At 44.5% G+C, this 23,679-nt stretch overlaps 1 protein-coding gene across 49 annotated transcripts in view; it reads left to right on the plus strand.

Annotated features, from left to right (window-relative positions):
* Positions 1-23,679, plus strand: part of PHLDB2 (pleckstrin homology like domain family B member 2) — a 169,898-nt gene that overhangs the window by 60,641 nt on the left and 85,578 nt on the right. For 7 of the 49 annotated variants that reach the window (XM_065588523.1, XM_065588582.1, XM_065588590.1 and 4 more), the window contains exon 1: positions 5,167-5,230. The exons of 22 other annotated variants lie outside the window; for them this stretch is intronic. The gene's annotated coding sequence lies outside the window, so the exon portion shown is untranslated. Of the gene's footprint in view, positions 1-4,890; positions 5,231-11,114; positions 11,392-11,598; positions 12,411-23,679 lie in introns of those variants that run through there. 20 more of the 49 variants (XM_065588558.1, XM_065588595.1, XM_065588648.1 and 17 more) reach the window with 13 other exon arrangements.

Raw genomic sequence — 23,679 nt, forward strand, 5'->3', positions numbered from 1 at the left:
TGGCTCTCCCTTTTATCCCCACCTCCTGCGTGAACATGACCCTTCTGCACCCAGGGCTCACAGCCACAGCTCTTAAAAAAAGCTCACAACTTGGACCTCTCTTGACACATTTCCGCCTGCCCCTCCCTTAGGAAGTCCACCATATAGTTTAAGAACAGCTGCTTTAGTTGATTCACCTTAACTTTCCAGGTATGTCAGGAGGTGTGACTGCAGTTTGGTGGACAAACCTGAGCTAACTTTGACCTAGCTAGCTTGAATAACAATAGCAGTGAAACCAAACCACATAGTACAAGCTTATGCAGGGGTGGCCAACCTGTGGCTGTGGAGCCACATGTGGCTCTTCAGAAGTTAATATGTGGCTCCTTGTATAGGCACCGACTCTAGGACTGGAGGTACAGGTGCCAACTTTCCAATGTGCCGGGGGGGCTGCTCACTGCTCAACCCCTGGCTCTGCCACAGGCCCTGCCCCCATTCCACCCCTTCCCACCCCCTCCCTGAGCCTGCCATGCCCTCACTCCTCTACCTTCTCCCCAGAGCCTCCTGCACACCACAAAACAGATGATCGGGAGGTGCGAGGAGGGAGGGGGGGGCTGATTGGCGGGGCTGCCGGTGGGCGGGAGGCATTGGGAGTGGGGTGGGGGTGGATGGGGCTGCTGACATATTACTGTGGCTCTTTGGCAATGTTCATTGGTAAATTCTGGTTCCTTCTCAGGCTCAGGTTGGCCTCTCCTGTGCTAGAGTATATACCCATGGTCCCAGACCGACTTGCCATGACTTGACTCACTGCTTTTGTTACTTGAGCTAGCTAAATCAAAGCTACCTCAGGTAATGTCTACACATGTTGCAATCACATCTCTGGTTGTAAGAAGCAACAGAGGGTCTTGTGGCACCTTTAAGACTAACAGAAGTATTGGGAGCATAAGCTTTCGTGGGTAAGAACCTCACTTCTTCAGATGCAAGGAATGGAAATTTCCAGAGGCAGGTATAAATCAGTATGGAGATAACGAGGTTAGTTCAATCAGGGAGGGTGAGGTGCTCTGCTAGCAGCTGAGGTGTGAACACCAAGGGAGGAGAAACTGCTTTTTCTGTAGTTGGATAGCCATTCACAGTCTTTGGATTAAACAAAGACTGTGAATGGCTATCCAACTACAGAAGAAGCAGTTTCTCCTCCCTTGGTGTTCACACCTCACCCTTCCTGATTGAACTAACCTCGTTATCTCCATACTGATTTATACCTGCCTCTGGAAATTTCCATTCCTTGCATCTGAAGAAGTGAGGTTCTTACCCACGAAAGCTTATGCTCCCAATACTTCTGTTAGTCTTAAAGGTGCCATAGGACCCTCTGTTGCTTTTTACAGATTCAGACTAACACAGCTATCCCTCTGATCTCTGGTTGTGTCCCTGTATAGACAAGCACTCAGGCTGTGTCTAAACTGCCCCACAGTTCTAACTATGTTGGTGTGATTAGCAGTGCTGCACTATAACCCTCCGGTGTGGATGATGAGGGCGAGAATGAAAATGTTCCTACTTTGCCTTAATGTAGTCCTGTTTGAGGAGCACACTATTAACATGGAATAGGGACATTTTAGTTCGCGGCTGCAGTGTTCACATGGGAGAGTTACAGAGAAGCACTTAGGTCCACACTGATAATCACACTTCCATAGTCCAATGGCAGGGCAGTGTAGACAAGCCCTCAGTGTCTTGGATAAATTCCAATAGAAGAATCATATTTTGCCTCAAAGTTCCACCTGAAGTATCCATTATGTATAGGGTTCATTATCTCATAAACTAAGTGCTTATATACTATTAATCTGCATTGGTTAACAGCTGCTGTGTTTCACGACAGAGATGGTTGTAAGTGATCCCGCTATTACCCTTATTTACGACAAAGGTATCAAGAAGCTTCCTTAATGCTTGCGAAGTCCTTTGAAGAATCTTGGAAGAAAGGTGTGCTAGAATGTTAGAAAAGACTGAATAAAACATCTTTCATGAATGTTCACTATAAGCTCACTGGGGCTGTACTTGCTCCCATGTAATGTACACTTTCTGCAAACATTGCAGTCCTTTAAGTTTTACTTGCATGAATTGTAATGGAAAGTAAACTTTTACTGGGCACAGTTGCATACTCGGGTAGTGACTTTTAAATGCATGGGTGCGGGCACTCACAGGGGGAGTGGCACATGGTAATGCATAGGCTGTTACTGTTGACACGGCACAAAGACAGAGCTTTCCAAATCACAACTGAAACAAAAGCAGGTAAGAGATTAATGAGGAGCTGGAGTGACTCTGAGGTCCATTTAGAACTTTAAATGTCTAGTTTTGATTCAAGCCTCCCTCCCTATCATCAAAACAGCAGTACTTTGGGTTCACTTTTCAAACTAGATTAAATAGTTGAAGCTCTGTTACTTTTACAATTTCACTTATGTCAGTTTATTCATTATTGATTTTTTTAAAGTCCAAATAAATATTGATTTTTAAAATGTACCCCTAGACCCTAAAACCTATCTGTCCACCTTGATGGCCCTTATCGCTATAGTATCTGAGCACCAGCCATTACTTTAAAAAACATACATTTTTCACTGTCTCCCTCTTCTGCCACCAAGAAACAAACTTGTGGTGATTTTTTTTTTAAAATGAACCAATTTGTGTGAATGAAATAAACTTATATGGGCATTAGCCTCTGAATGTGACAACATTAACATTCATATTGATTCCAGCAAACCGTATGCCCTTGTCCATATTACATACATGGTAGGGTCTATCTGGCCATCTTAGCCCCCTGCTGAAGACATTGGTACTCTGATGCCCCTTGCTTAAGGAATCATAGAAACATAGAATATCAGGGTTGGAAGGGACCTCAGGAGGTCATCTAGTCCAACCCCCTGCTCAAAGCAGGACCAATCCCCAACTAAATCAAAAGGAAAACCCCACTCAGGCTGGGATACTAGTAAAATTTAGTCTGCCAGAGGCCTAGAAGGAGCCAATACGGAGCCAACAGGCCAGATAAGAAGCCTTGCCTGCTTTTTCAGAGAATAGTGCTGGGTGAGAGTCTGTGCCTCAGTGCTAACCCAGAACCCCAGGACCTGGGCTTAAAGCACTGGCTGTGACCAAGCAGCTGTCTTTTATGTTGGTTTGTTCAAAGATGTGAATGGCCAGATTCTGAGTTGGTTAATTTTCAACCATTTACACACTTGTACACTGAGTTCACAGCATAGGCTGCCCTGCTCTGGACTGAACTGAGGCAGCACTATGCCCTGAGACAAGGGGGCACAACGGGGTGTGAAGCACTGCTTACAGCATGTTTTTATTATTTTAATTGCTTGTACTACTTTCTTATTTGTCAGATGAGCAAAAACATTTGGCCAAGTTCAACACCAATGGAAGGGGAAAAAATCACCCAGCAGGCATTCACAGGAACCTGAGAGAGGAATAGCAGATTTGGGCTCTGGCTTGTTGTAATCAATCTCAAAAGGCTTACTTTTTATATAAACTACAGTGAACTTCAGCATGGCCATAGGCCACATTTTAGGACTCCTTGGATTGTGTGTTTGGCATTCCTATTGTATACTGTCTAGACTCAAGGCATTAGGAGTGATTTTTAAAGTTTACATTATGGTATAGTAATGGTCTTAGCCAAATAAAATATCCTTTGTATATTGCAAGGCATGAGCTAGATCATAACTAACACTATTTCCAGCAAATGATAGTAATAGTGAGCACTTTTATATAGTGTTTTACATTTGCAAAACACTGTATAAAAATTCACTAATCCTCACAGCCGTCCCTGTTGGTAGGTAATGTTACTATCCCCTCTTTACTCATTGGGGAACAAACAGCGAAAGGTTAAGTGACAAGGCCGCACAGCAAAGACCAAGATCAGAATTCAGGAATTTCTGGCTGACTGCCCAGTCCACTAGACCAGTTTACATCTCTATTACTGAATTTTTACTTGTGAAGTTGACAATGTACCACTTGAGTTTTTGTTGGTTGGTGATGGCCACAATTCAGTTACTAGCCTCACTTTGTGTATATGTTACCTTAGGGGAGGCCTCAACTTGGGACCCTGGCTTGTGTTTCTCCAGCTGGCAGGTCAAGCAACTGAGCTTTCCACCAATTAGTAGCCTAGCTGGCCAAACCTAGCAGCAGCACCATACAGATGTTACAGCAGTGTTGTTCCTCTTGAAGCATAGGGAAAGCTACTTTTTCTGAAGCCTTAGTACATGCAAAATAGACTGACTCAGTGCCCTCAAGTTACTGTGGAAGCAGGGCAGATAAACACAAGCCGGGTTCCTGTGCAATCCAGGCAGCGCCGGGGGCGCACATCCTTTTCCTGTAGGTCTGACTCCACTCCAAACTCGGAGAAAATCTGCCATTCGTTTTCATAGCAATCAACTCTGTTGTGCTAATGTCACAGATAGGAAATTGACTCATTTTTATTATTTATGATTTAAGCGCCGACAGGCGGCTCTCTGCTGAATCTCGCTGGAAGTTTGATTAAGCATTTCTCATGGTCAAATTGCACAATCTCCAAAACCTCCCCCGGGCGCTACTTCCATAGGCAGTGAATGGCGTCATCACACTTTCCTGTGTGGGGTGGGGAGTGTAAGGATTCATGTTGTGTCCCCAGGCGCCCAGCAGCTTGGGACACAAAGAGGCGCATCCCTGCCCAAATTCCAGCCTGGCTCTTGGCTCACACGACTGAAATTTCCTAAACATAGTTAACAGCGAGAAGAGTTTCTCAGTGTCCCAAAACACTGCCTCCCCCCGATACTGGAACCATTATTTCAGCAGCAGAACACCCCCTCCCCACACCCCTCCCTTCCCTCCTTTGTTTGTCTCTTCGCCTTTTTCCTGGCCTCCCTTTTCTTATTTTCCCCTTCTTTCCTATACCTCCTTCTCTCATTTCCTTCTTTCCCTCTCTGCCTTGATTTCTTTTCCAATTCCTCCCTCCCCTTCCACCAGCTCCCGTGTGCCAGCCCCAGCTCGCAGGCGGCTTCGTGGCTGTGTGAGCCCCGGCTGGGCAGAGGGGGAGCCCAGCCCCATCTGGCCCGGGAGGGGAGGAGGCAGCCCCCGAGCTCGGGTCAGGCTGGGCTCGCTGTTGTGCGGGGGGCCGGGCTCTGCGCGGGGCGGTGCTGGCCGCAGGGCTGGGAGGCGGATCTCTGTCGGCTGGGGCTTGGCGGCGAGGCGGGGGATGCGCTGGGGGCAGCCGCTGCAGGAGGAGGAGGAGGAGGTGAGTGTGCACGTTCTCCCCGGGGTGCGCTGCTCGGGGGTCTGAGGAGCCGGGGTGGACGGGGGCTCTGTGTGTGTATGGCGGCTGAGAGGTTGTGGGGAGCAGAGACTATGGGGCAGAAAGAGTAGGGAGATACTTGTTAGGGATTTCCCTACCCCCCAAAACTCCGTCATCTCTCCGCCCCCCGTCCCCTGTGGTCCACTAGTTTCGCGGTGTTGCCAATTTAGTTGTTTTCCAACCCCCCTCCATAAATTCGAACACCCCCTCTGATTTCAATTCCAGGGGGAAACACTGATAGATTGGGGAAGGGGCTGCTTGTGGGAGGAAAATGGGGCTATTCTGACTTGCTTTAAACATCCTGTGTTAAAGGGGCTTCGCCCAAAACAAAGTGAGGAGACTCCAAACGCCCTTTTAAGTTTTTTGGAGGGAGGGGGTTGAGGAAGGGGTGCTAAGGGGAGACTTCCTGTTAGGGGGAAAACAGAAGACTTAAAAACTCAGATCTTTCCAAATGCCCCTCTGGCCCCCTGCCCCTAGATTTGAGTAGTTTGTCCTTAGGGAGGCCCTTGTCTTTTTCTGTTGTCTGGTCCCCACTTTTTCCTCTCATAATTTGTGGTGCATTTGATTTAAAGGCCACATGCGCCCCCAAAGGGACCCTTAAATTATGAGCAGTGCCTCAGCTATGAAAATGGACTAAGGTTCGCTTTCTGTCTGTGCTCTGAGGACTAGTGACTGAGCTGAACAGTTTCCCTCTACCGCCAAGGATCTTTTGCTGGTAGAATGGATGATCCCTGTTGTTTAGAGATTGTGTGATAGGTTCTGGTTTTATAAATGTTTATGACAATACTATAAATAAAAATTAGCTTCCTTTCCCTCTCATTGGCTCTTTAAACTGAAGTATTTTTTCCTCTCTTGTTTGTTTTTTTCCTCTTCTGCTAGCTAACACAAATTGTTGAGATTTTCCTTTTACTCCCCCTTTTATTTTCCTTTTCCTAGCTCCCCCCCCACTCCCCCAACCCCTTCACATCTCATCCTAGCCTGTGGTGAATCCAGACAGTTACATTTGTGCTATCAGCAACAGGCTGGGATGCTATAAACCGAGGCTGGAGTCTTGATTGTACAGTCCAGCAGAAAAGCAAAGCTGGGATGTGAAGGAAGGAAATAGGCTCTTATTCAAACACTGATCTCTTACCATACCTATTAGCAGGGAGGGCACAGAGCAAGACTAAGTCAATGACTCTTTGTTTTTTTACTGTTGTTTTTTTCAAGTTTCCTCCAGTGTGGCAGTAACTCTTTAAAGCCACCGTGCTGTTTATGGCCGTGGCAGGGGGTTTCAGTTGGTGAGCAATTCTATTTAGGCACAGCTATAGTTAAAGAAAGTGAATCCAGCATGAAATCTGATTGTCTTGAATTAATCGTGACTTTTAAACTGGATCGTCACTGTCAAATTTCGGACTCCCAGTTGTACCTCTGCCAGAGGTCATGGTGAAGGCTGTGGTGGGTTCTAAACTCTCCCCATGGAGATGCAGCCTCAGAGATTATGTTTGTAGCCCAGCTCCCGCCCATAAAACTACCCACCAGCAATAGAAGCACAAGATGCTATCCCAACATGCTGAGAAATTTCTTTGTGGCTGGCACTGTGGAGTGTCAGGGGTGTGGACTGCACTTACACTCTTTGACTTGGCAATGGTTTCTAAGCAGAACCTCTTACACAGATACATCATTGCAACTCAGGACCAGCTGTGTAATATTGCCATTCAGAACGTGGATGAGCATGTAATGATCCACTTATGGCACGTGTATGCTCTATTTCAGGGAGAGAGGGGTAGGAGGCAGGCAATTTTACCTGTTTCCAAACTTGGCCCTTACTCGCATCTCTGTTTAGGTCCCCATCCCTGCCCCAGCATGGTGCCGATTGGGGGAAGAAGGAATGGCAAGGAGAAATGCTCTGTATCCAGCTTGATACTGACTGACTGTCCTTTCTGAAGTTCAGTGTAGATCTGTATACTGCACATTTCTTTTTAGCACAGTATGTTTCTGTTTTGCCAGCCACATGAAAGAAATCGGAGGATGTCCTATTGGTATTCAAAGCTACTTGGAGGATGTAAACCTTATTTGCTGAGGATTGCACTGAAAGCTTTCAGGGCTATTTGTTTAGTAAATGTGCATTTGAGTAACTTCACACTTGAGAGAAAGCTACATACCTGATAGTGTTATGCTCAACTGTGTAAATACATCTTGAAATTATATAGGATCCTTATGAGGACTAGGTGAGGGACATATGTGCAAGAGGTAGTTATCACAGTTTAAACCAATATTAGTTTAAAACCCCAATTATTTAAAGTGGTATATGGGGAGAAAGTGAGGGCAGACAGGTGATGCAATGAGTTTGTAGAGCTTTTAATTTTGAAGGCTGGAGTAAAAATGTTGATGTGTCACAGGTGAACATGAATTTTAAGATCTTACTCTTCTTTCTTTTTCTTCGTGCTCTTATGACCACTGATCATGGTCCAATTCCTCACAATTGGTACTTCTTAAAGGAGAGCCAAGCCTAAAACAGCAGTGTCTTGTAGGTGTTGATTAAAGGGCACTGGCAAAGCGGTGTGGAATGGCAGACAGGGAAGATGGGTTTTAGCTTTCAGGTTATGGATACACTGAAAGAGAGGGACAAGGAAATCAGGGAGATAAAAAAGGAGGGGGTAACCAAGGCAAGTGTTCTAGCTGAGAGAGAGGGGGCAGAGAAGAATGGATGGATATTTTTCAAAATGTTATGGAGAAAGAAGTAACAGGAACTGGTGACCACCTCGCTGTGTGGGAACAGGAGAAGGGATTGGAAGTAATAACAAGGTTACAAAGCTGAGTGACTGAATGTGGTGGTCTTGTCAATAACTCTGAAAGAGGAAGCAGGGAGGGTGATGTTATGGTAAAGTAAATATTAGCTCAGTTTTTGCTCTGTTGAGTTAGTGAGACATCCAAGAGACACATCAGAAAGGCAAGTGTGATAGTGGCTAGAGAGGCAATTTGTCCTAGTTGATAGTCCAGTGGACAAGGAGTCAGGAGACCTAAGTTTCTATTCCCAGTTCTGTCAATGGTGTGTTGTGTGAACTTGGGCAAATCACTTCGCTGCTGCTTCCCCTCCCACTATTTGTCTGTCTTTTCTAATTAGATTGCAAGTTCTTTGGAGGTGGGGGCTGTCTCTCACTATGTTTGTACAATGTACAAGGTTGGTTCCTCCAAGTCAGTGGTTCTCAAACTTTTGTACTGGTGACCCCTTTCACATAGCAAGCCTCTGAATACAACACAGATGTATATAGGGGAGTCCACCTTGAAATCAGAGACTGGGCCAATGAAGCAAAGAATGTAGGGTGGGGAATACAAGTCACTTTGCAGATCATGTCTGTTTCTTCTCCACTTGAGGATCCCAAGAAGAGAGTTGTGGAAAATGTGCTGGTGATGGTGTATGACTCAGTATTGTGTTTAATGCAAGTAAAATATACTTGTTTGTTCCATTTTAATTTGTGAGTACAAGCAGTTACTTCTGCTGTGTACTGGCAATACTTACAGCACACCTGCCTTCAAACCAACTATGGTGCCCTTAGTCTTAAATAAAGAGCTCTAAATTGATACCCTGTACAGTGGGATTCAGACCAGGTGCTGCTGGAGAGCCCTGATCCTGAGTTCTGATCTGGATAGATGTGCCCACACAAAGTCGAAATGAAGAGTGTCATTCCCTCTGAAACCACGCTGTTTTCCGCCCACGGGGACTGCAGTGCAGGATTGGAGCATTAAAATATAAACTTGGTCAAACTGAACTCCTTTTTTTCCTGCCCAAACATCCTTTGTAGGTTGAATGAGATTTGCATTTAACTGTTTTCTTACCTGCCATAAATATTTCAAATGGTGTAATTACTTGCATGATGGTCATCTGCCCTGCTGGATGTTTGTTAACAGAACAACCTCATGAGTCCTTTGTAAAATGTGGCTGTATTCATTAAGATTGACCTGTATCACAGTTAAGGAGCACAATAGCAACAGTGCATCTTGTCAGTTTCAAGCCATTATCACTGTAACTGTAGTAATCTGGCTTGTAAAGATGAGAAGCATTTAATGGGGGACTGTGTAAGCTGCTCTAAAAATGCTGGAAAATGAATAAGGAGTAAAGACTAGAGGGGACATTCAGATATATGGGACAAGAATAATAAAAAAAGAGACAAAATTAGGAGAATGAGTAAAGGAAATAAAATAAATTTTCTTAGGATAAGTGGAGGCTGACGGAAACTGATCAATGAAAAGAAACTGACAGATGCAAAGTGGCAGTAAAAGACTTATATGATCAAAGAAAACTAAATTAAGGATAAAGAGTGCGTAAGAGACACTAGTAAGAGGAACAATGTAATAGACGGGGGGAAATGTCAAGAACATCTGAGGATAAAAAAATAATGTAAGAGCAGAAAACCCTTGGAGCTGTTGTGATTAGCGTATACATTCTGGAGTTTATTCAACTTCTTTGTGTGGCAAACTCTCATTAAACCTGGTAGGTGCATGCATATAACTCCTAAAGGAGAATTTAAGTGTCTTTATTGGTGTCAGTTAAGGTAAGATGTAAAGGGATAAACTTTTCTTTTTTTATTTTATGATGTATAAAGTTGGATTCGCTATTTATTTTCTTTTTCCAAAAGTCCTCCTCCTTTCCTTAGTTTACCTTAAAAGTATTAGGAATATCTATCTAGTGTTGGCTTCCCTGTCTTTTTCTAGTATATACTTCAAAGGAGTAAGGAACTAGAATCAAATAGGTTCCATCTATTTTTGTTCTTTCACAACCATCAGGGCTAGAGGTGTAAATTTTCTTTTTCTGTGGGAACTTGGCAGAAATGGACTTAGGCCCATAGCTAGCATGAAAAGCCTTCCACTTGCCACTGGTAAATGTATTTTTGAAGCCTTGATTTACAAGTTTTTCCACCATAGCCAATGTTTTAACAGGAAAATATGTAATGGAACAGTGTCACAGGAATACAGTGGGAGCATATTATTGTTGGGGTGGGTTGTGCAAGTCATAGTGATAATTGTGGATTCTTAGTTTCAACTACCTGATGGGGAACTAATCCTTCCAAAATAGAGGAAGATAAAACTTGACTTGGGGGGGTGGGGGGGGGGGAAGAGGGAGGATTACTTGGCCTTCTCATTCACCTCCATTTTGCTCCATGAGAAGTTGGATTTGACTGTGGTTTTTTTAAAAGGTATTATTTTTGTTAGTGGTGGCTTTGTGCTTGTGCAAAATGAATTAACTGTATCCAGCTGGAGATGTAAAGTCTCCATATGGCCTCAATCACCTAAAGTAGCACAGAGGAAACAGTGGCTTATATGACTTCAAATTAGGGAGGAAATGAAATCTCTTATTAAATAATACAGTGTGTACGCAAATGTTTTAACCTATTGCCTTCATATTCAAGGTGTATGGAATCTTTAAGAAAGTTGAGATCAAGAATCCTTGGAATATATTGGTTAGAAAAGTCTTAAATTCTAACTTTATCCTATGAATACCACTAATTATTTAGTAAATCTTCAGCTTTTTGCCACAAACAGTTTTCAATTGGACACTCTCAGCAGACAAAGATTTCTCTTATGTCAACTTTTAAACATCCCATTTTATAGTCACCGAACCATAATATCCAAAGGAAATTCACGTTCTCCTTTTCCAAAACACATTTAAAATTTTCATCTTTCATGGAACTGATTAAACTTAATATGTGGTTTGTATTTCTTCAGTGTACCAGAAATAGCAGAACCAACTGACACGACACCATCAATTCTTATGAAGTAGTATGCTCTAACTTTTTTTTTTCTGGAAAAAAGTGTGGTGATTGTGCACACTCTTTTCTTTAATAAAAAATAAAGAGAGCAAAATAAAAAGCCTAATTGTGGGGCACCTTTTTGGAATAGCTGAAACCATTCTTCCGATAAAACAGATGTGATCCAAAAGTAGTTTCTTTAGGCAGACAGGCCTAGCTGGGTGAAACATTGTGGTGTTCCCTTTTGTCCCTACAGGGTGCCTTCTCCCATATCCCACATGACATTTCCTTAGAGGAAAAAGGGTGCTACCTCTGCCACTCCCTTTTCCACATCAGGAAACCTGTAGGACAGGGGTTGGCAACCTTTCAGAAGTGGTGAGCCGAGTCTTCATTTATTCACTCTAATTTAAGGTTTCACATGCCAGTAATACATTTTAACGTTTTTAGAAGGTCTCTTTCTATAAGTCTATAATATATAACTAAACTATTGTTGTATATAAAGTCAATAAGGTTTTTAAAATGTTTAAGAAGCTTCATTTGAAATTAAATTAAAATGCAGAGCCCCCCAAACAGGTGGCCAGGACCCGGGCAGTGTGAGTGCCACTGAAAATCAGCTTTCATGCTGCCTTTGGCACGTGTGCCATAGGTTGCCTACCCCTGCTGTAGGATTACAAGGGAAGGATTCTACAATGGCAAATCTGATGAACGCAAAACCAAATGGATGCTTGAATTTATGGTTTGAAAAATACTTTGGGTTAATTTAGTGTTTGCAAAAGGTGCCAGATTGCCATGTTTTGAGAGCAAAACCTCTCTACTCACATAGACTTTGTGCTCATTAGCACCACAGAGGCAGATGGAAAAATAAGTCTGTATCATAGAAAGCTAAGAACTGAACACTCCCAGGACACTTCTGATTGTATCTTGGCATTTGATGTCCCTCAAGGTTTTGGTTTTTCGTGGTGGTGTGGAGGGGGAAAGGGGAGTGGAGAAGAGCTTGGATATTTAGGTACCAGCCTTGCAGCTTTCTTCTACAGGGGTGGTTGTGTTCTCTGTTCAAGTTGTAGCCATAGTTGCAGCTCTATAACAATATATGAATACTGTATGTTCACCTGATTTTTTGGATGTTTACTATGTAAGTATATTGGTCTAGTTTAATACCAGACTGTAAGGAAAAACAAGGAGGAAGAGGAAGAAGAATAGCTCAAGATAAGCTACCCCTCAGCAAACACACGAGGGTTGCTACAGGACAATGGCAGAGCTATTGGCTCCAAGGAGTCTGGCTCGACTTCCTGCTGAGCCTATCGGACTGGTTTTGCGCAGAAGAGCCAAAGCCTAGAAACAGACAAGAACAGAGGAACATTGATTGATTTAAAGAGGCACCCCTAATAGAAGAGGTAATTGTTGGGGAGCTGTTTGGGGGGGGATCAGATTGACACACAGGACTTGCAACGAAGTCTGAAGAAAGTAGACCTTTTCTACTTTCAGGTAAGCTGTTCGGTAAGATTAATAGCTTTCAAGGCCTGAAGGAACCAACATGATTATGTAGTCTGACCTCTTATATAACACATTTGACGATTACATTTTGAGACCTATCCATTAGCTATCTTTTAGTCCATTTAATGTGTGTCATGTTAATTTTATACCATTCTAGTTTTGTAATTAACTGTAATTAATTGGCTGCAAGTTATCCGGAACTGCTGATTTAAAAATATCTAACTTTAGTAGCTACTGTTGAACATCCTTCTATGGTACTAATGGAATGGAAAGAGAATTATCATCATCATCATATGCTATCACTACTGTTGTATTAATATAGATGGCATAAATTGACCCAAATAATTAAATGTGTTAATATGACCCTGTCACTGTCCAATATTAAACAGCGTTAAACAAGGGTTGGGGTTTGGTATACAGAACTCTCAGCCTGGTTAGTACCATACATTACTAAAAATCCGTCTTAACCTTTTATTAAAGATACAGGAAAAAAGGGGAAAACTTTTAAAGCATTTGAAATGTAAAATGTTAAGCAAGGCTTTCATTTTAAGATCATTCTTTATTCCCTTTCCTTTAGCTGGAAAGAGTCATTAGAAGACACCCCTCTCACCCCTTTTTGACAGTCTCTTAGATGGTAAAGATAGTAATTACTGTCCTTTTGGGGAGAAGAGACATTAGTTGAGATTGGCTGGAGCTATTATTGCTGTTAAAATCCAGTTATATTTCCTAGAAGACAAAACAAGACAAACACACAGAGAATTAAAAGAAAAGAACAGCAAAGATAAGAAAATGAAGCTTCTGTCTCTAGTGTTGACACTCACTTGCAAGCTTCTTGCTGGAAAAGCACAGGCCTGGCACATGGTCTTATTAGCCACTTTCAGACCTGGTAAACTTGTTCTAGTGTTGCTATTTAAGGCATTGTATTTAGCTGCCTCTTTATTGTCACAGGCTTACAGCAGTGTTGTAAAATATATGGTCTTGGCTGGCTAAGCCAAACTCTTTATTAGAAGGAAAAAGGAGAGGGATAGGAAAGAGAAGAAATAAAGGGGAAAGGAAAAGGACACATGAAGGGGAAGGTGGTATGATGAAGTCTCACATCCCAAACAGTGTTCAGGATTTGGCCAGAGCCTGTGGAGGTGGCAGTGTTATCTGGATCTCTCTCTCTGGCCCAGTCAGTTAAGGATATCCCTTGGGATCAGGATAACAAAGGCCCACTGGTGTTGTGGTAGATATAGGGATCCCAGGAGACAGTTGGGGTGGCAGCCATCACGGTGAAGCCCTCTCCTTCCTTATCTCCTGTATTTCAGTCAGCCAAAATCTGCATCTGTCCATCCATAATTTCCCTGCAAAGTTTCTCTCTTTAAAAAAAAAAAAAAAAAATCCCAAAAGAGAATAATGGGTGGAATAGCTCATCCCCTCCTTATATTGTTCACCATCTAATTTCTGACATACCAAGTTTGGTCCACTGATTTTTGGTCGCACATTTCTCTTATTTACCAGCTATGATTTTAACACAGTCTTTGAATTAGGTCACAAGGCCTTTTTGTTTAGACTAATTCAGTTTTCTTGTCTCCCTCTTGCATCTTTTCTCATCAAAACTTGTTATTATAGGTTACTGTGACATTTTATGAACTTTTATTTATTTTTCACAGTTGAACTCACAATTAGGCCCAATTATTACAGCATTATGTTTGTTTCCCCCAATATATAACAACTATTCATTGAACCACTTCTGCCTTTCCTGCATTTTAATCTAATAATGGGCCAATACCATTGTTAGGAACAAAACAAAATCCTAATATACTTAAAAGACTCCTTATTGTCTTTAATTACACTGGCCAAACCAGACAGTCTCTATGCAAAAGAATAAATGGACACAAATAAGATATCAAGAATTGTAACATTCAAAAACAAGTAGGAGAGCACTTCAGTCTCCCTGGACACTCAATAAACAGACTTAAAAGTGGCATTTCTTAATCAAAAAAACTTCACAAACAGACATCAATGAGAAACTGAGAACTGGAATTAATTTGCAAACTGGACACCATCAAATTAGGCCTGAATAAAGACTGGAAGTGGATGGGTCACTACAAAAAGTAATTTGCCCTCTGCTAATACTCACACCTTCTTGTAACTGTTGGGAATGGGCGACATCCACCTTGATTGCATTGGCCTCCTTAGCACTGACCCCCCACTTGGTAAGGCAACTCCCATCTTTTCATGTGCTGTAATATATATACACTGCTTACTGTATTTTTCACTCTATGCATCTGATGAAGTGTGTTTTAGTCCACGAAATTGTTTAGTCTCTAAGGGTATGTCTACACTATGAAATTAGGTTGAATTTATAGAAGTTGATTTGTTAGGAAGCGATTTTATACAGTAGATTGTGAGAGTCCCCACTAAGCTCATTAAGTTGGCGGAGTGCATCCACAGTACCGTGGCTAGCGTCAACTTCAGGAGCGTTGCACTATGGGTAGCTATCCCACAGTTCCCGCAGTCTCCGCCACCCATTGGAATTCTGGGTTGAGCTTGCAATGCCCGATGGGGCCAAACCATTGTTGCGAGTGGTTTTGGGTACATGTTGTCAGTCGCCCCTCCCTCCGTGAAAGCAATGTCAGACAATAGTTTCGCGCCTTTTTTCTGTGCGGGTGCCATATTGCTTTCAGAAGACGGTGCAGTAGGACTGCTAACCGTTGTCATCGAACGACCGCTTCCGCTGCCACTCTGCTCTCCTGCTCTGGCTGCAGACGGAGTAATAAGTTGGAAAAACTGGCATTCCAACTACAGCTTCCGCTGCCACTCTGCTCTCCTGTCTTGATCGATAGCAAATTTCTCCATGTTGGCAGTCATGGGCTCCCGCTTCCGCTGCAACTCTGCTCTTCTGCTCTCATGAATCCACCTTGCAGGTCCTTTCATTGTTCTCTATAAATATCTATTCTCGTGGCATCTCTCTATAAATATCTATTCCGTCATCCGCCGCTTCCGTTGCAACTCTGCTCTCCTGCAGATGCAATACCATGGCAAGCATGGAGCCCGCTCAGATCACCCAGGCAGTTATCACCGTGGTAAACACCACGCGCATTATCCTGCAGTATATGCAGAACCAGAACCTGCAAAAGCAGGCGAGGAGGCAACGGCAGCGCGGTGACGAGAGTGAAGAGGACATGGACACAGACTTCTCTCAAAGCACGGGCCCTGGCAATGTGGACATCATGGTGGTAATGGGGCAGCTGTGGAAAACCGATTCTCAGCCCGGGAAACAAGCACAGACTGGTGGGACCGCATAGTGTTGCAGGTCTGGGATGAATCCCAGTGGCTGCAAAACTTTCCCATGTGTAAAGGCTCTCTCATGGAACTTTATGACTTGCTTTCCCCTGCCCTGAAGCGCAAGAATACCAAGATAAGAGCACAGTTCACAAGCGAGTGGCGATAGCCCTCTGGAAGCTTGCAATGCCAGACAGCTACCGGCCAGTCGGGAATCAATTTGGAGTGGGCAAATCTACTGTGGGGGCTGCTGTGATCCAAGTAGCCAATGCAGTCACTGAGCTGCTGCTATCAAGGGTAGTGACTCTGGGAAATGTGCAGGCCATAGTGGATGGCATTGCTGCAATGGGATTCCCTAACAGTGGTGGGGCAATAGACGGAACGCATATCCCTATCTTGGGACTGGAGCACCAAGGCAGCCAGTACATAAACCGCAAGGGGTACTTTTCAATGGTGCTGCAAGCACTGGTGGATCACAAGGGACATTTCACCAGCAACGTGGGATGGCCGGGAAAGGTACATGACGCTCGCATCTTCAGGAACTCTGGTCTGTCTGAATGGCTGCAGCAAGGGACTTACTTTCCAGACCAGAAAATAACCATTGGGGATGTTGAAATGCCTATAATTATCCTTGGGGACCCAGCCTACCCCTTAATGCAATGGCTCATGAAGCCGTACACAGGCACCCTGGACAGTAGTCAGGAGCTGTTCAACTATAGGCTGAGCAAGTGCAGAACGGTGGTAGAATGTGCATTTGGACGTTTAAAAGCGCGCTGGCACAGTTTACTGACTCAGGTAGAGCTCAGCGAAACCAATATTCCCATAGTTATTACTGCTTGCTGGGTGCTCCACAATATCTGTGAGAGTAAGGGGGAGACGTTTATGGTGGGGTGGGAGGTTGAGGCAAATCGCCTGGCTGCTGATTACATGCAGCCAGACACCAGGGTGGTTAGAAGAGCACAGCAGGGTGCGCTGCGCATCAAAGAAGCTTTGAAAACCAGTTTCATGACTGGCCAGGCTACGGTGTGAAAGTTCTGTTTGTTTCTCCTTGATGAAAACCCGCCCCCTTGGTTCACTCTACTTTCCTGTAAAACAGCCGCCCTCCCCTCCCCCCTTTGATCACCGCTTGCAGAGGCAATAAAGTCATTGTTGTTTCAAATTCATGCATTCTTTATTAATTCATCGCACAAATGGGGGGATAACTGCCAAGGTAGCCCAGGAGGGGTGTGGGAGGAGGGAAAGACAAGACCACACTGCACTTCACAACTTATTGAATTCCAGCCTTCTGTTGCTTGGGCAGTCCTCTGGGGTAGAGTGGTTGGGTGCCCGGGGCCCCTCTCCCCGCGTTCTTGGGAGTCTGGGTGATGAGGCTATGGAACTTGGGGAGGAGGGCGATCGGTTACACAGGGGCTGAAGCGGCAGTCTGTGCTCTTGCTGCCTTTCCTGGAGCTCAGCCATACGCTGGAGCATATCAGTTTGATCCTCCAGTAGCCTCAGCATTGCCTCCTGCCTCCTCTCATCACGCTGCCACCAGCTCTCATCTTGCTCCAGCCATCTATCCTCTCTCATGTCCCTCCTGTCCTCGCGTTCATTTTGTGCTTTCCTGGACTCTGACATTGTCTGCCTCCATGCATTTTGCTGGGCTCTTTCAGTGAGGGAGGACTGCATGAGCTCAGAGAACATTTCATCACTAGTGCATTTTTTTCGCCTTCTTATCTGCGCTAGCCTCTGGGACGGAGATGATAGGGGGAGTGTTGAAACATTTGCAGCTGTGGTACATACGTAGGGCCGTGCAACAGAATTTGGCTTGCAGGCAGCCATGGTAAGACACAGTCTTTTTGCTTCTTTAAGTTTTCAGGGCAAATTCATCATTAAACACGCTTGCTTTTAAACCATGTATTATATTTACAAAGGTACACTCACCAGAGGTCCCTTCTCTGCATTCAAGGTCTGGGAGCCTGCCTTGGGAGGATTGGGAGGGTATTGGCTCCAGGGTGATAAAGAGTTCCTGGCTGTCAGGGAGAACGGTTTCTCTGCTTGCTTCCTGTGCACTATCATCATCATCCTCATCCCCAAAATCCTCATCCTTGTTGCATGAGACTCCCCCCTTGCAGGAGTCCACAAACAGGGGTGGGATAGTGGTGGGGGCACCCCCTAGAATTGCATGCAGCTCATCGTCAAAGCGGCATATCTGGGGGTCTGACCTGGAGCGGCCGTTTTCCTCTTTTGTTTTTTGGTAGGCTTGCCTCAGCTCCTTAAGTTTCACGTGGCACTGCTGCAGGTCCCTGTTATAGCCTCTGTCCTTCATGCCCTTGGAGTTTTTTTCAAATATTCCAGCATTTCGTCTTTTGGAACAGAGTTTGGATAGCATGGATTCGTCTCCCCATACAGCGATCAGATCCAGTACCTCCCGTTTGGTTCATGCAGGAGCTCTTTTGCGATTCTGGGACTCCATGGTCACCTCTGCTGATGAGATCTGCATGGTCACCTGTGCTGATCAGCTTGCCACACTGACCAAATAGGAAATGAAATTCAAAAGTTCCTGGGGCTTTTCCTGTGTACCTGGCCAGTGCATCTGAGTTGAAAGTGCTGTCCAGAGTGGTCACAATGGAGCACTCTGGGATAGCTCCCGGAGGCCAATACCGTTGAATTGCGTCCACGCTACCCCAAATTCAACCTGGCGATGTTGATTTCAGTGCTAAGCCCCTCGTTGGGGAGGAGTACAGAAATTGGTTTTAAGCGCCCTTTAAGTTGACAAAAATGGCTTCATCGTGTGGATGGGTGCAGGGTTAAATTGATCTAAGACTGCTAAATTCGACCTAAACTCATAGTGTAGACCAGGGCTAAGGTGCCACAAGGACTCCTCGTTGTTTTTACTGGCCATAAAGTTTTTCTTGTGTCCCTTTTCTTCCCTTATCAATTTTCTACAATTTCTAGATTCTGATTTATATTCATTACTATCAACTTTTATTTTTTATAGTTGCTTTCACTTCTCCTATAAACCAAGTTGTTTTTTTAACCAATATGGCCTTCTTTCTCAGTTGTGGCTTTTTGCATCTAGTAGAGTATTCTTAAACAATTCCCAATTATCATTCACATGTTTCTGATTAAATTGTACCTCCCAGCTGATCTGGCTTATAATTGTTTTCAGCTTTCTGAAACTGGCCCCTTTAAAGCACCAATTATATATATTATTGATCTAGACATATATAGATATTATAAATGTGATCAAAGTAGATGTATGCAGACTGTTATTCTTACTGTTAAAATAAACAATACTTTAAAGAATCTGTTTGGTCACTATATTCGCTACTGGTCACAGACAGGGGACTGGACTAGATGAATTCTCAAGGTCTGTGACTGGGCGCATCACTCACCACCGCAGCGCCTCCTACTGGCCATCCTGGGAATTAGCGTAGGTTGCCAGTGCGCCCGCCTCAGATGGAGTCTCACCCATTGTCACTCCTGTCTCACGTCCAGGACCTGCGTCGCTCCCCGGACCACGTCATCCTCTTCTGGAGACAGCCCTCCAGCTGTGCCCCACTCACTTCTTTTCCCACTTCCAGGGGACTGACAGTCCTCAGTCCAACCACTTGCCTCAGTGGTAAACTGCAATCTAGGTTCTAGCCACTCGTCTCAGTGGCAGATTGCAGTCCGTGCACAGGCCACTTCCCTCAGTGGCCAGTGGGGGTAAGGGAGAGGTGGGGGGAGCCTAGGCCCACCCACTACTCCAGATTCCAACCCAGCGACCCTATATCCAGCAGCAACTTACTGTCCCTCCTCCAACTCTGCCGTATCTTTCTCCCACAGCCCCAGCACCTCCTCTGCTCTTGTATCAGGGCCTCAGTTTGGCAGCCATCAGCCTGAAGCTTTCTCATACTCTGCTGACTCTGACCAGCACGGCTCTGTGCATGGTGCTCCAGCCCTCCTCCCTCAAACTCCAGGGAATGACTGCCCCTGCTTTGCTCAGCAGCTCCTTCTTATATGGGCCAGCCTGACCCTGATTGGCTCCTCCAATAAACCTTCCTCTAATTGGCTGGCACCAAAAGCCTTTTTCTTATTGGCTGCGTCCTGCGCAGCCGCTCCTCCCCCTCCCCCCAAAGGTTGCTTTAAGCCCTTACATCCCAGTGAGGGATGGCCGCCCCATCATAAGGTCCCTTCCAGTCCTATGATTCTGAGTCCCAAAGGGAAAAAACACAGATGTACAGATCCAGCTGGACCTTCTGGGAAAGCACAATTGATACACAGGGTGCCGTAGACCAGGGCCCAGTCTTAGAGCGGGAGGACTGTGAAATTCTACCTATGAGATATGAAGGATTGAAGCCTGACACCTGAAAAGGGTGCACTGAGAGAGAGAGAGAGAGAGACAGAGACAGAGACAGTGCTACAACAAGCCCTGCACCAAGACAGTCATATTCCCTGCTCACGATGTAGCCAGATTTCTAGCTGAGTTATCCTTCATGTTTATAGGACAGGAAAGTTCTTCTTCTTTGTCACCCTGAATCAGAATCTGCTCCATGAGATGGGTCTAATAATTCAGAAACCCATACGTGTAAGAACATGTTGAACTCCATTGATGATGTGTGGCTATCTTAGAAGGCAGGGATAGAAAAGCTAAAGTTTTTGTCTTTGCTTACAGCAGACCATGGCTTTAGTGTAAGCTGGTCTGGAATCTTGAGCAAGACAAGGTAGGTAAGGTAATATCTTTTATTGGACCATCTTCTGCTGGAAAAAGAGACACGCTTTCAAGCTACACGGAGCACTTGGATGAGAAGAAGTGGGGTACATGTCTTTTCCAGAGAGTGACTATTCTTTGTGAGAAAGTCATTGAGTTGAGCAAAGTCTTAGAGTAGATAGTCAAATTTGAGGGCTTTGTTTCATAAGATTACTTGCTTAGTAAATGTGCATCTAACGCAGAGGTGGGCAAACTACGGCCCGGACCACAGGCCACATCCGGCCCACAGGACTGTTCTGCCCAGTCCCCGAGCTCCTTGCCCGGGAGGCTAGCCCCCGGCCCCTCCCCCGCTCTTCCCCTTCCCCCGCAGCCTCAGCTTGCATGCTCCGCCACCTGCACAATGCTCTGGGCGGCGGGCCTGTGAGCTCCTGGGGCAGCGCAGCTGCACAGCCCGGCCTGACCCGGTCTCTGTGGTGTGTGGTGGTGGCGGCAGCGTGGTCCGGCTCCAGCCGGGCGGCACAGCTGTAGCGCCGCCAGCCACCGGTGCTCCAGGCAGCGCGATAAGGGGGCAGGGAGCAGAGGGGGTTGGATAGAGGGCAGGGGAGTTCAGGGTGGTGGTCAGGGGGCGGGGTGGTGGATAAGGGTTGGGGGGAACAGAGGGTTGAATAGGGGCAGGGGTCCCGGGGGGGCAGTCAGGAAGGAGGGGGGGTTGGATGGGGGCAGCAGGGGGCAGTCAGGGGACAGAGAGAAGGGGTGGTTGGATGGGGCAAGGTCTCGGGGGGGGGCTGTCAGGAATGAGAGGAGGGGTTGGATAGGGTGGCAGGGGTTCGGGGGCGGTCAGGGGGCAGGGAGCGGGGGGGGTGGATGGGGCAGGAGTCCCGGGGGGGGGGGGCAGATAGGAGGTGGGGGCCGGGCCACGACCCCTTCCCCTAACTGGCCCTCCATACAATTTACAAAACCCGATGCGGCCCTCAGGCCAAAAAGTTTGCCCACCCCTGATCTAATGTATCCGATATCCCTGTCAGATTTATTTGGACTTGTCTTTGTGATTCGTTTGTTAATAAAAGACTAAACTTTCCACTCTCTGGAAAAGCAGACTGTGTTATAGCCATGACAAGCTTTTACGAGGCTAAATAGTCAATGGTAAATGAGAGGAAGAACAGCACATATGGAGAGAGGATACCATCCCAAATCTGTGTGTTTTGTAAACTGAAGGTGGATAAAGCCATTTCTATGGATTGGTGGAATTGGTGTGCAAGAATATTGGTATACAATTTATAAATTAGATGTGAACTCCATTCTTCAAAAATGAGAGGTTTTTAAATGTGAAGTAATACTTGTATTATAACTAGGGTGACCAGATAGCAAGGGTGAAAAATTGAGATGGGTGCCGGGGTAATAGGCACTTATATAAGACAAAGCCCCAAATATTGGGACTGTCCCTATCAAATCAGGACATCTGGTCACCCTAATTATAACTGGACTGTTTTGTTAGAGTAAGAGCCTGGTTGCATAGTGAATCATTGTGTTTTATGGTTGTTAATAAAACAAAACTTAGAAGTTTGGCCTGGGCAATGTAAAGATGAGAGTTCAGTCCTAATGCTGATTCTGTGCACTTCAGATGACTTTGCAAATCCCAGATGAAATCACTTTGTTTCCTGACAGACAAGGCAGAGTGCACTGTATGCTCATTAATGGAGTTGGACTCCCATTGACTTATATGGAAGTTGGATCAGGCCGTAAATAACTAATCCGAGTATGTGTGGATGACTGTATGCAATAAACTATGCTTCTTGACCTATTCATTTGTTTATTTTCCCAGAAGTTTATATTTCACAGCATTACTGATTTGTAACTTAAAGTGGGTTTGAAAAAGACAGGTTTAATCAGGTGATAGCGCTATCTATATTTATGTCTATATATATATATCTATATAATTATTAGTCCTGTCTCTAAAAAGTTAATTTTTATTTGATTCTCCATTGTAATTTCTATACAAACAGTGAACACAATGAAATCCTTAAAGGTGACATGCATTAAGAAGGCCTGAAGGGTTTTGTTTTTAATTTTTCTAGTTTGTGCTTTTACATTAGAAATAACAGAAATGTCAAGTTTGGGTTATCTGATTTTGTTAGAGGTCTTCTTGAGGGAGGTGATAACACAGATGTGTGTTGAGAACTCTCAAACCTGAATTGAGATAGTGTGATATGTAATTTTTAACAAAGACATTACATTCTTTCTCTTGCTTGTTTATTAGGCAATGGAAATAAATTAGGTATTCACAAAAACAAACAAAAAGTGTTTTCATCTGTTTCGTTCAAACAGTTGAAAACACATCCCCTCTTGGTTGCTCAGTGTTCAATCTCTTGTCATATAAAAAATTTATTGGTTACAAGGTTGCCATAGAGTCTTCATGGGAGATAAGACCTGAACTTCCAATATAAAAGCAAGCAGATTTTTCTTTGTTTTTAACAAAAGCCTTATCAGCTGATTTCATATATCACAAAGCAGCTAAAATCGGAACAAGCTCAATTATGTTTTTTTCCTTTTCAATTTATCTTTTAAATTCTGCACTAGAGATATTTTAGAATGTATAAGTAGTTGTGACTTAAAATCTTTCTTAACCCCCCACAACCCCCCCTCCCCGCCCCCAACCATAGTGCTTCTGTCCCCTACTCCACTAAAGTTTTCCATCTTTTCCTTTTACTGATTCATAAATATAAATTACATTTTTGGGTGGTAAAATATTGTCATAAATGTATGTGATTCTGCTCTTTGATCAGAAATTGAACACGTACTGGGAAGTTAAAACACCCATTGCTTTCACTGTTGTGTGATCATCAGATGTGCACCATGTAAGTTTTTTGAGCTTTCCATCACTGCCAGTTCTCCTTGGCTTGTGATGTGCTTGTAATTTGTGTGGCCATTGGAAAAGAAAGGACTATTTGCCCTTACCACAGGCTCTTAAAATGTGGTTAGCTTATATATGCTGAGAGAACTTGTTTCTTTACAGCAAATATATTTACAGTGGAATAAAGTTTTGTTAATACTGCCTTTCCTACAAACAGTGCCCCAAGATATTAATGCAATTACAGAGCTAAATAGGATTTAAACGTGGAGGCAAGGGTTAAGAAAAGTTTTCGGCTGAGATGCTTAAAGAAATGGAGAGTGATACTGAAGGCTGTAGGTGCAGCAGCAGGGAAAGTTCTTGCACTAGTAAGGATGTG

Source organism: Chrysemys picta, chromosome 1, assembly GCF_011386835.1.
Source record: "Chrysemys picta bellii isolate R12L10 chromosome 1, ASM1138683v2, whole genome shotgun sequence".
Taxonomy (NCBI): domain Eukaryota; kingdom Metazoa; phylum Chordata; order Testudines; family Emydidae; genus Chrysemys; species Chrysemys picta.